Genomic DNA, 13,914 nt, shown 5'->3' on the forward strand with positions numbered 1-13,914 from the left:
GTTTTGGTCACTTGCGGATGCTGCTGCATTCCCTGTATTCGAGGACTTTCACAAAAACTCATTGAAACTGCAGTCTCAAGAACAATGTATCAAACCCTCTCTACCTCTGAGGATACCTATGTGGACATTGAAGCTCAACTTAATGACATACAGTCCGAAAGTGTATAACACAGGGACTTTCATCGAAATATGTGGAGATAAAATAGTCACACAAAGAGGAGGGAATGTTAGAAAAGTTTTAAATGTTTATTGTGTGACTATTAGAAAAACAATAGTCCTGAGACTGATTTGTTAAAAAGCTTACTTCTGAGCACATTATTGTATTAACTCATTGTATTGTTTTGTCCTAATTAACTCCATAGTAAGTAGGATGATTAGATTTAACTAAATATGATAGCCTAAGAATGTACGGGAATATGGATAGCTAATAAAGGTACTAGTTCGTACCATGACAACGTTATTTATGTTCCCTCAGCCAATAGAAGCATAGAGATGTTATTCTTGTGGGATATGTGAGGGCGGAACACTTTCTTTTGTTGGGACTTTTTTCCTGCAGCTTGTCCTGTAAGCATGTCTCCCTGTTGTGGGCCACATCAGAAATAAATTGTTTGCTTCTCAAGAACACCCGGAGTTTTTTTACTGATCACAAGGGAAATTCCTAACACTCCCCAATAGGGACACACGTCAATAAAAATCCCAAAGCTCCAAAAAAAAAAAAATTGGCTGGTGCAAGACTTTAATCTGTGCAATTAAAAAAACACATAATCTTGTTTTAAACACTTTCATATTTTAAGCTAAATATGTTAATAGCTAAAATAAGATTCAGTCTGGCAGCAAAAAAGACAGCGCTTTTAATAGACAAACTAATTTAAACAAATGTATTTTTGTTTAAAGTAGAAGTATGGCAACACTTTTTTAGCCCTACCTCTCCTATGGATCACAGGAGAGCAGTTTGTTTTACACTCTTGTGACCAGTTTTCAGCTGACAGTGGGCTAAAGCCCACTGAGGCAGTGGGTATTAAAGTGGGAGACCGAGCCAGCGGCTCCTGTCCCCTCCACAATCTAGCACTCCAGTGGCCACAGTAGGGCCAGGAAAAAGAGCCAGATGACTGAGAGTCACCGCTGTCTGCACAGAGTGGAGGGGAGAACTGAGCGATCAGCTGTCTTTGACCAGAATTCTCAACATTGAATTGATGCTGCATCCATCTAGGTGAGCATATACACTATATTGCCAAAAGTATTGGCACACCTGCCTTTACATGCACATGAACTTTAAGGACCCCAGTCTTAGTCCATAGGGTTCAATATTACATTGCAGCTATAACAGCTTCAACTCTTCTGGGAAGGCTGTCCACAAGGCTTAGAAGTGTGACTATGGAAATGTTTGACCATTCTTCCAGGGGCGTATTTGTGAGGCCAGTTACCTATGTTGGACAAGAAGGCCTGGCTTGCAGTCTCTACGCTAATTAATCCCAAAGGTGTTCTATCGGGTTGAGATCTGGACTGTGCAGGCCATTCAAGTTCCTCCACCCCAAACTCACTCATTCATGTTTTTATGGACCTTGCTTTGTGCACTGGTCCAAATCATTTGGTGGACAGGGATTATGGTGTGGGGTTGTTTTTTTCAGGTGTTGGGCTTGGCTCCTTAGTTCCAGTGAAGGGAACTCTTAAGGCATCAGCATACTAAGAAATTTTGGACAATTTCATGCTCCCAACTTTGTAAGAACAGTTTGGGGATGGCCCCTTCCTGTTCCAACATGACTGTGCAGCAGTGCATAAATCAAGGCAAAGCAGAGGAATCTTTGAGCAAACTTATATTAAAAAGTGTATTTTTCTGTTCACAGCAGATATTGCCCTCTAAGGTTATCCTCTGGGGGGAAAACAGCAAATAATGTGGTTGATTTACTAAAGGCAAATAGACTGCTGCTTTAGAGCTTAGTAAAGGAACAAAAAAAACAGAATGTTTCCTTGCACATGATTGGACGATGGAAGTCAGCAGAGTTTCTGCCCTTATACTAAGCTCTGAAGCGCCTGCTCCAAGTTTATTTACCTTTAGTAAATCCACCCCAATGTCTCTGTCAGTTCAAATGCTTAGGGCAAAAGCTCAGTCCACTGCTGCTTTACTTTACTCACAGACAGAGTTCAGAGTCTTTCCATTCCTTCCTTCCTACAAGCCTCCATGTCATCACAGGATTTACACCACACTCCTTCCTTCCAGTGCTCTCCTGTGATGAACACTATTAACCCCTTCTTCTCCAAATGTGCTATATTGCAAACAGAAACACACACTCTTCTTTGAATAATATCACAAATATTGTTTATTGTATAAGAACATCATTGTAATCAGTGCTGGGACAAGATCGCCCATCGCCCAGGGTGAAGATGCCAAACTGCGCCCCCCTTTTAGGGTTAGGATTCGCAGTGATATTGCTGTCACTACTCCTGTCAGCCCTGTAACAGAAGCTTCTGGCACAGGGCACCCCCATCCCTGCAATAAATCATTGTGCCCAGGAAAATTGTCCCTCCTGCCCTCCCCCTTGTCCCAGCTCTGATTGTACATACAAGCAGATCTGTAATATAGGCTTATCAGAACAGGCATTCCCGCTAGGTTTGTCTGCTGGAAGTTGGCTCTCCTATTGCAATAACCAGATGTAATTGATTCAAACACCACTACAGTGCTCTGCTCTCCTTTACCCTTCTTCATTACTTTATTATTTCTACCCACTTCTTAATCAGTGGGAAGGAGCAAGCAACTGAAACTGCTTTATAACTGGTTAGTAAATTATCCTTACCTGATTTGCATATAAATTATTTGTAGCACAGATCAAGTAAAACCATAAAAACATACACCAAGCATAAATATAAAACAGTGAAAGCAATAAAAATGTACATACAAATAAATAAGCCAATAAAAAGATGTATCCCAATAATGTTTTTAACATTCAACAGTATTGTGCATATTTTTTAGGCAGGTGTGATCAAAATGCTTTAAATTAAGAATCCTTTCAAGAAATAGGAGTGTTAACAGTTTATTTTTTATCAATTTACAAAATGCAAAGTGAGCGAACAGAAGAAAAATCTAAATCAAATAGAATTTTGGTGTGACCACCCCTTTGCCTTCAAAACAGTATAACATCTTCTAGGTACACTTGCACACAGTTTCTGAAGGAACTTGGCAGGTAGGTTGTTCCAAATATCTTGGAGAACTAATCACAGATCTCCTGTGGATGTAGGCTGCCTCATATCCTTCTGTCTCTTCATGTGATCTTAGACAGACTCAATGATATTGAGATCAGGGCTCTGTTGGGGCCAGACCATCACTTCTAGGACTTCTTGTTCTTTACACTGAAGAAAGTTCTTATAGACGTTGGCTGTATTTTTGGGTCATTGCCCTATTGCAAAATATATTTTGAGACCAATCACATGCTTCCCTGTTGGTATGCCATGTTGGATATGTATCTGCCTGTATTTCTCAGAAAAAAAAAAAAATATATATTTTTGAAAACATTCTTACTTTATAGCATTTTTTCACTCCTCCTTAAAAATTTACTTATGAAGAAGTTAAATAGCACTACACATAAAACCTCATCTAATTCAAAAAGCCTTTATTACTCAATACCTCCAAATCTTACAGAGAGGTACTAATCATGGTATATACCCTCCAGTTTTTAGAGGGCTATAGCAAAATTATTGGAGTTTAGCTTCAATTTGATTGTGTATCTAAATCTTGAGGCCCTTTTCACACTGACACCAGTGAATCTGTCTGCTCACCTGGAAATCTATCACTGATTAGGCGGATGACATGTCCATGTCCCCTGAACTGATGTAGAGTGGACACAGACACAGCTCACTTTCCTCTATGGGCTGCCGGATGGAAACGGACCATCTGTCCGTTTACATCCAATCCAGCAGACAGAAGCGGAACAGATCCCCCATCCATCTGTTTTTTAGCAGATATAATCGGATTGCATGTCCGTTGACATCCATCGCTCCATAGATGGCAAGGACTGTCTGATCAGGTCCACCTAAAAAACTCACTGTGTCTAAGGAGCCCAAGAGGGAGAGTGGATGCTCGGGTTGGGGACATTATACACAGGGTGTTTGAAAGTGGATTTTATTGTTAATTAAGACCTTTGATGAATGAAACAGGGCAGAGAAGCTATCTGGGCCTGTTCTTTTAGGCTAGGCAAGATTTGCATCTTGCAGGAATTCAAGAGAGATGATGGAGAGATCAATTTTGAAAGGATGAGATGTGTTCATTATGTGGAAAGAAAGAGTCAGAGTATAATTTTGACAATTGAAATTGGGATTTCTTGCTAGTTTGGACATTACGACTTTAGGGATATAAGGTGGGATTGAACAAAGTTTATTACCCAACATGGTGCCTGCCTTGTTGGCTTTGGCATAGAACTTTTGTTTAGTTTTATCTGAGGTGGCATTCTGCATGAGCACCAAACATAGATTAAGATCCATATGAATTTATGTCCTATTAAAATATTCAGTCATTTGAATTAGGAACTGTTTATTCCTTGTCGGGTATTTGAAGTGAACATGGTTTATTGGGTTCAAATAAAGCGGTTACATTTTTAATACACCATTTCTATAATCTTTTACTTTATTTTAGGGAGCAGTGAAGAAAGTGTACCAGGATAATTCATTAAATGTATGATCAGTAGTGGGGCAGGTAAGGTGTGCACACATTGTCTATTATGAACTGTTGACATGATCCTTTGGAATCAAAAACGCAAAGTTAAAACTGAATTCTCTGCGACACTTTCAGTTGTGAATAGATTGGGTAAATGTTTGATCTTCTGTCAGGTTTGTACTGCTGTGTGAGTCTGTCTTTGGAATATTTCCCATCACTTAATGTTTTGGTCACTGGGGCCACCTGGAAGAGCAAGTAAAGGAAATTTTTCTCAATCGGTAAATCATAAATTTTCCAGTATAATACATATAACTGATTTTATAAGAATCTTAGACTACATCACAGCTATTACCTCTATGGTGTATATTTGTTCATACGGAATTCATGTCATTACATGCAAAGCAAAAATGATTACTCGTCTAGTAACTTTGTGAGTATATATTCATAGACGTTTGCAGGTGTATATATTAATATATGTTTGTTTACATATATATGGAATTTGGTAAGTATTGGCTAGATAAGACAGGTGATAGCTCAGCTTCTGACATTAATTGGATTAAAGATTAAATTCACATTATATTTAAAAAGTATACCTTGAAAACGAGCTGTGCCAGCACTGCGAGGGATAATAGCTCTTTTTGTCTACGACAGAGGAGAAAAGATTCACTTACCTGATCTTCTGCTCCTCTACGACTCTAGACTGTCTTTTATCATGCAACTATGCCTGCGCAGCCGTTGACTTTGCATACAGGTACAGCACAGAAAGAACAGGTGCACCCACTTGAATGAGCCCCAAATCTGCTAACCCATGCACATGAGCTAAAAGCCTGTGTACATGGGGCCTAAAGCTAGTCACTGCAGCAGGAATTGTAATGTGGAACACCTAAATCTAGGGAAAAGTAATCTCTCTCTCCCTTCGCCCTTCCTTCATGGGAACATGTACACTCGATCATTTCAGATGTATAAAGGTGGCCATACACTATTCAACCTGATTTTACAATCCCCTTTAGATTTACCAAAGCTATACATTAAGAGGACACACATATCTATCCAATCACCAGATTGTCTAGTGTGTGGTGGGCTTTACAAACCTCCAGGCACACACTTCTACTGTTTTCAATACTACAGCTCTGCTCCACGTAGTCTGTTATTTGATTAATTAACATCTTCTTCTGCGCCAGTATGCACACTCTGGCAAATGAACAATCTATGCAGGAAGAAGGAAAGTTATAAAATGATCTATCAGCAATAGAGGACACTTGTTATGTCCAAAATATATGATAAAAGCTAAGGGGGTACCTCATCCTAAATAACGTTAACAAAAAAAGGAAAGGAAAAAGACGGACTATATCGGTACCTGAACAAGATATACAGACAAAAATTAATACATTTCTAGTTTTATTGATACAAAACACAGACCATATACATATAAAAGTTAAAAATAAGAACACATGTTCAAGTATACTGTAATAATCAAGATCATAGATACTGGTTGATGCGTTTCGCCAATAGCTTCCTCAGAACCAGATAAGTATGACCCTATAACCTAAAAAGATCAAAAAAATGGGAGAGCAGAGGTATATAAGTCAAATCCTTCAAGTATACATTCCTTAGGATGCTTCTACTTTACTTACGCCTATATACTTTATGAATTTGTTATGAATTTACTTTTTTAACTATATACTAAATTTATTTTTGTTTTACATCTAGTGGATGCATATGTATTATGTGGATGTACTTGCTGATGTCGGTTTTGCTGTCATAGGCACTACCATACCATATTACCCAATTATTTTATTTATTACTACTATGTGCTGCTATATGTGAATACTATATATCATGCTTCTACTGTACTTACGCCTATATACTTTATGAATTTGATCTTTATTATTTTTTATGATCTGTTACTGAACAATCAATAAAAAATTATATATATTTTTTTCAATGTGGTTAAAACCTACCTCCATTATCCTAGTGCTTCATTTTAAAGTCCCAAACTCCCTCTATTACGTACCGATTAGCGGGATGGAGGCACATACTTGTGCTTCATTTAAAGTCCCAAAATTCCCCTCCTTTTTTGCATATATATCGGGATGGAAGTACCTGGATATACGGGATTGATAGTGTCCCCCTATCTTCCCGGCGTGAGGTCCATTTATATATTGCTGATGTCTTTAGTATTTTTTATGTACCTACATACATTTATTCTATTCATGTTTATGTTGTACATTGACAGCATTACCGACACCGTATAAACGTCCCACCTGGATATCTAATTAATAGGGTCCAGTGCACACTCGCTGGCCGATTGCGGTTATTGTTATGTGTGGGGCGGTTGGGTATTTGGGTGTTGCTGGGGTCTTTTCTTTCCTTGCGGGAACTGCGATGCGCCAGTTGGTCCTCCCCTCCTCCCCCTTCACATCTGATTGGGAGGTTCGGGTGGACTCTACTTTGCGCATCGGCGCCACGCGTCCTACGTCGTGCGTGTGACGTCACCTTTGACGTCATCACGCCGACGTTTTAGTGATTTCCGTCTCCGTGTCTCTATTGGGGGGGATCTGGCGCGCCTGTCGCTGGTTTTTTTATCCAGGTTAGGTGTGGCTCCTCCCCCTATGTTTCACGCACGTGGCGTTGGCGGCATATTTAAACCCCACTCAGAGATGGCTGTGTGTGCAGCTGGTCTCTGCATGGAGTCTGCACACACTGGCCGTCTTGTCTGCTGGTGTTGTTTTTAGGAGCGATGTTTAGGTGAAAAATCTCTTTTCTCCTTCTACTCACACTTCATCTCTGTTCTGATTGTACTTGACCCTGCCTATGCTCATGGTTACTACCTTTTGTCTTAAGCCACTATACTAGCTTTTATAAATATCACCATTACTATCATTAAAGTTTACCTTATATTTTTTTTTTTTCTTTTCTCCATGCTGGTTGTGCAATCAGTATCAGCTGTGGATAGTTAAAGGGGCCTTTATTTTCAGAGCCGCCCTGACCGGTGTCTGCAGACCTTATTGGCAGGACGCCGGCTGGATGGATCTCTCATCCTAATATCTTGTCTGCTGGTGTTTTAGGAACGATTTTTAGGTGAAAAATCTTTTTTCTCCTACTACTCTCACCTTTTCTTTTCTTGCTGACTGGTAATTCTGTCACTCTCCTTGTCTATCATGGTCTATGTACACCCTTCATCAATTTTCTTCACTTTTTGTTAAACTGCACACTCACACTTTCTTTTACACTATTAAATTTCTTTAATTTTTGCACACCATTCACTGTTTACATTCATCTGCATATACTTACTACATAGTATATACTTGGCTTATGGCCAGCACTCTCTCTGTACTCTTTGAGGGTCACCATCAATTTTCAATTACTTTTGCATCACATTATTTTCATTAATCATACATACTATTAACATTTTGTTTTTAGATATGTTGTTTTCAACAATTGCCACACATTCCATATCTGATACTCTTCAACACTGCTGTATCTTTTTGGTTTCGCCTGATATCGCATCCATGTCTATGCTGCCTCAGTTCCCGGGGAGGGATCTTGCCCATGGCCCACCCTACGCCCACTGCCGCACACTGCACTTTCCATCCGGATTGGTGAGTCTGCCCTGGCTAACCATTTACACGCATTAAATCCCCATTAATTAATTTTTATTTATATGGTTAGTATATTATATTATTCTTTATTCTATTCCATAGGAATTTTTTGGTCGCATCAGCTCCTGATGAGTGGGGAGACACCCACGAAACGCGTCGAGCTTTTGAAATGATGTCCCAGTTATACTTTATATGGAACTATATTTATTTTATTATGAATTTACTTTTTTAACTATATACTAATTTTTTTTTTGTTTTACATCTAGTGGATGCATATCTATTATGTGGATGTACTTGCTGATGTCGGTTTTGCTGTCATAGGCACTACCATGCCATATTACCCAATTATTTTATTTACTACTACTATGTGCTGCTATATGTGAATACTATATATCATGCTTCTACTGTACTTACGCCTATATACTTTATGAATTTGTTATGAATTTACTTTTTTAACTATATACTAAATTTATTTTTGTTTTACATCTAGTGGATGCATATGTATTATGTGGATGTACTTGCTGATGTCGGTTTTGCTGTCATAGGCACTACCATGCCATATTACCCAATTATTTTATTTATTACTACTATGTGCTGCTATATGTGAATACTATATATCATGCTTCTACTGTACTTATGCCTATATACTTTATGAATTTGATCTTTATTATTTTTTATGATCTGTTACTGAACAATCAATAAAAAATTATATATATTTTTTTCAATGTGGTTAAAACCTACCTCCATTATCCTAGTGCTTCATTTTAAAGTCCCAAACTCCCTCTATTACGTACATTCCTTAGGAATAATCAAATAACCATCATTATAAACTCGTATTAAAAATACTTACAACTGTCCTATCAAGATATCCCCTCTGAGTAACCAAGGTGGTTACTTTGATTATTCCTAAGGAGGCCGAATACTATGAGTTATATTTCAAATAATTGTTTCTACAGATAGATCTATTTGAATGTTATCCCGGGTCCTAGGCTTGCACAAACATCGTCCACTTTTTCCCTAAGTTTCATCTAAGGGTATTACACTGCCTCCACCTTACGGGCCTTCTCTTGATGTCGGCCTGTTTGGGGCTGTACACATGTAAGTCAGTCCGATCCAATGTATAAGTAAAATAAAATATTTATTAGGGATGTATGTATAATGAAGTATTGTTAATGTATACTTGAAGGATTTGACTTATACACCTCTGCTCTCCCATTTTTTTGATCTTTTTAGGTTCTAGGGTCATACTTATCTGGTTCTGAGGAAGCTATTGGCAAAACGCATTAACCAGTATCTATGATCTTGATTATTACAGTATACTTGAACATATGTTCTTATTTTTTAACTGTTATATGTAAATGGTCTGTGTTTTGTATCAATACAACTACAAATGTATTAATTTTTGTCTGGATATCTTGTTCAGGTACCGATATAGTCCGTCTTTTTTCTTTCCTTTTTTTTGTTGACACTTGTTATGTATTAAGGGAGAATGATACCCACTGACAATGACTGCATTAGGGAAGCATGTAACTGCAAAGCTGTAGGTGGGTTTTAGAAAGTGCGCTGAAGAAAGTGGAGAGGTGGACAAAAGCAATCTCCCGGAGGAGGATTGCAGGATCAAAGTGTGGTTTAATTACATGAAACACCTACTTGAGTTCTCTAATATCCATCACTGTGTCCTCTGCCGCAGCACTGCCCATGCCTCGCTGAACAGGGCGGTCAGAGGTAAGGTGCATATTGCTGCTGACTTATGGTCCAGCAGGCATGGACAGGGATGTTACCTATCTTTCACGGCCCATTGGGTCACTCTTCTGGCAGCTGGGAAGGATGCAGGACAAGGTGCAGTAGTGTTGGAGGTTGTTCCGCCACCACGCCTCCAAAATGCTATTACTGGTTGTGACACACCTCTCTCCTCCATCCCCTCCTCTTCTTCTTCCTCCATGGCCTCTTCCAGTGCTTTGTCCTCGGAACCAGTGGTGCTCAGAAGGCGTTCAAGGGGCTACGCAAGTATGCAGGCAAAAAGATGCCATGCCGTGATTGCACTGGTTTGTTTGGGGGACAGGAGCCACACTGGGGCAGATATTTTGTCAGCTCTGCAGGTGCAGGCTGAGAGGTGGTTGACGCCACACCAGCTTAAGCCAGGAATGATGGTTTGTGGCAATGGCACCAACCTCCTCTCCGCCCTCCGACAGGGACAACTGACCCATGTGCACTGTGTGGCTCACATCCTTAACCTGGTGGTGCAGCGGTTCTTGGGCAGGTAACCTGGCTTACAGGATGTCCTGAGGCAGGTCAGGAAAGTCTGTGTGCATTTCCGCTGATTATTTAATGTCAGTGCTCGGCTGGCTGAGCTCCAAAAGGAGTTGAACCTGCCCAAGAACCGCCTTATATGTGATATGCCCACCAGGTGGAACTCAATGTTGGCCATGCTGCAGCGGCTGCACATGCAGCAGAGGGCCATCAATGAGTACCTGTGTGACTATGGCACCAGGACAAGGTTAGGGGAACTTGTTTTTTTTCACCACGCCAGTGGGGCATGATCGGGGATGCATGCACTGTCCTGTCACCATTTGAGGAGGCCATGAGGATGGTGAGCAGTGACATTGCATGCATCAGTGACACTGTACCTCTTGTCCACCTGTTGGAGCATACGCTGCGTGGAATAATGGACAGGTCACTTGAGGCAGAACAGAGGCAGGAAGAGAAGGACTTCTTTGCCTCTCAAGGCCCCCTTTATCTAGACAGTGTTCCTTCTGTCCCACCCATTACACAAGAAGAGGACGAGGAGGAGGAGAAGGCTTGTGTCAGCATGGAGGTGGAGCCTGGCACTCAGCATCAGCAGCAGCAGTCTTTTAGGGATAATTTACAGTCCCAAGAAACCCGTGGACTTGTACGTGGCTGGGAGGAGGTGGCTGCGGATCATGTTGTCCTTAGTGACCCAGAGAACTCCGGAACGAATGCCTCAGCTAACCTACACTGCATGGCCTCCCTGATCCTGCAAAGCCTGCGGAAGGATCCTAGTATTCTTCGGATCAAGGAGAGGGACCATTACTGTCTGGCCACTCTCCTTGATCCATGGTACAAGGGTAAGGTCCTTATCTTGCCATCGCAGAGGGAGCAGAGGATGAGACATCTCCTGGAGGCCTTGCAGAAAGGTCTGTGCAATGCGTTCCCAGAGACTAGGATGTTACAAACTCCTGGTCCTGGACAACATGTTGCTGAGGCTTCGGTCAGTCACAGAAGGAGCGGTGGAGAAGGTGGCTGTCTGACCGATGCATTCAGACAATTTTTTAGTCCGCAGCCCCAAGGTATGATCGGTTCCAGCAACCATCGCCAGCGTCTGATTTACATGGTGCAAGAATACCTAGGGGCAAGGTCAGACTTGGACACCTTACCCACTGAAAATCCTCTGGCTTACTGGGTCTTGAGGATGGATCACTGGCCAGAGCTTGCACAGTATGCAATTGAGCTACTGGCCTGTCCTGCATCCAGAGTTCTTTCGGAAAGCACCTTCAGTTCTGCTGGAGGCTTTGTAACCGATCACAGGGTGCGCCTGTCCACCGGCTCGGTTGATCGACTGACCTTCATGAAGATGAATCAGTCTTGGATCACCACCAGCTACCAAGCACCTGAAGCTGATGTAACCAAATATTTTTTTTTTTAAATGTCACATCCCTTCAAGACTGCCTATGCTGATGCTGAGTGACTGTCCTGTTATGTTGACTGACTATCCTCTTCCTCCTCAATGATCCTGCTGATAGCTTGGAAGAACATTTTTGTTTCTGAGTGACGCTACCAGTGGCTAATGCCCAATTTTTCAGCCCCTGTTTAACAGGGGCATGTAATTAAAATTTTTGATGCAATGCTTTGCAGCAGGGCTCATTCCTGCACTCCAACTAGAGTATCTGGGAGAGGTTGCAGTGTCGTGGCACCAGCACCAGTGCCTAAGGCCCAATTTTTCAGCCCCTGTTTAACAGGGGCATGTAATTACAATATTTGATGCAATGCTTTACAGCAGGGCTCATTCCTGCACTCCAACTAGAGTATCTGGGAGAGGTTGCAGTGTCGTGGCACCAGCGCCTAAGGCCCAATTTTTCAGCTCCTGTTTAACAAGGGCATGTAATTACAATTTTTGATGCAATGCTTTGCAGCAGGGCTCATTCCTGCACTCCAACTAGAGTATCTGGGAGAGGTTACAGTGTCGTGGCACCATCACCAGTGTCTAAAGCCAAATTTTTCAGCCCCTGTTTAACAGGGGCATGTAATTACAATTCTTGATATAATATTTCACAGCAGGGCCTGTTCCTGCACCCACCGAGAGTAACTGTGAGGACTTATAGTGTTGTGGCACCAGCACCACCAACACCACAACCACCAATTTTTCTACCACTGTTCAACAATGACATGTAATTACAATTCTTGATATAATCGTTCACAGCATCGCTGTAGCACAGTGACTGCAGGATTTACATCTGAGGCAAAAGAATCTGAACTCACATGGCGAGTCAATTTTTCAAAGGGAGCCAAGATATTGAACATCTTCTCCATGAGATTCCACTGATTTGCAGTGATAGTTGCAGGCAGCTCATGTTCTGACACATATACTCCAATCGCCCGCTTTTGATCGGAGACTGCAGCATGTAAAATGTGCTGTTCCAGCGAGTCTGAATATCTTGTTGAAGTCTTTTAATGGGTTGACCAAGCTGGATCTGAATAACTTGCAGCCAAGAATATGCTAGGTTTGAATGTTTAAAGTGGCCGACTATTTTGCGCCCAACTCCCGCAGCATCCGTAATGCTGCGCTGTGATAAAAGCCCTTCTGAGACAGCCAGCTGCAGTGTATGTGCCACACATGAAAGACTCTGAAGACCAGCATCTTGTACACCTTTTATCATATTTCTGCCATTATCAAAGACTACCACATGGAGAGAACTTTTGGGAATCGCCCAATTGTCAAGCCTTTCTTCAAGTATGCTCCTTATAGCTTGGCCTGTGTGAGAGCCTTGAAATTTCTTTGTGTGCAGCATGACTTGGTGCAGAGTGAAATTGGCATCAATCCACTGTGCAGGTAAGCTAATTATAGACACGGGACTCACACTACTGCTCCAAATGTCTATGGTGAAACTGATAGCCTTTATGTCCTCCTGTAGCATGTTGGTAATGTGTTTTTTCATTGTGTTGTGTAATTGTGGAAAGATGACATCTGTGACATGACGGTGGCTGGGAATTTCATACTTTGGCTCCAAAACATTCATAAGTCGCCAAAAACCCACATTGTCAACTATTGATAGTGGCTGATCATCAAGAACAATGAATTGGGTAACTGCCTCAGATAGCTTTATAGCCCTTGGGTTATCCATGGAAATCAAGTCTGGCAAGGGTTTGCTGCAGTGTCAGCTGCTGAGTGCAAGTGCTAGTGACAGCTGTAAATTCTCCATGCATAGTCTTGCATTTCATTTTTAGGTGTTTTATGAGATTACTGGTATTATAAGAACTAACCTTTGAACCTCCTCTTGATATTTTTGCAGAACAAAGTTTGCAGTCTGCAGTGCGTTGGTTGGTTTCATTCATTTTAAAAAACTTCCAGACAGATGATATTTTGCTGGCAGTGGCATTCTTTTGCATTGCACTTTAAGCCAGAAATAAATAAGTCTCCAACTTAGGGGG

At 41.2% G+C, this 13,914-nt stretch overlaps 1 long non-coding RNA gene across 1 annotated transcript in view; it reads right to left on the reverse strand.

Moving 5' to 3' along the window:
- Positions 1-2,973: 2,973 nt before the first annotated feature.
- Positions 2,974-13,914, reverse strand: part of LOC143975993 (uncharacterized) — a 40,033-nt gene continuing 29,092 nt past the window's right edge. The window contains exon 3 of the long non-coding RNA XR_013272436.1: positions 2,974-4,888. This is a non-coding gene — a long non-coding RNA (uncharacterized LOC143975993). The remainder of the gene's footprint in view (positions 4,889-13,914) is intronic.

Source organism: Lithobates pipiens, unplaced genomic scaffold (assembly GCF_037356315.1).
Source record: "Lithobates pipiens isolate NorthernLeopardFrog02 unplaced genomic scaffold, aLitPip1_a1.2 Scaffold_13, whole genome shotgun sequence".
NCBI classification, from domain to species: domain Eukaryota; kingdom Metazoa; phylum Chordata; class Amphibia; order Anura; family Ranidae; genus Lithobates; species Lithobates pipiens.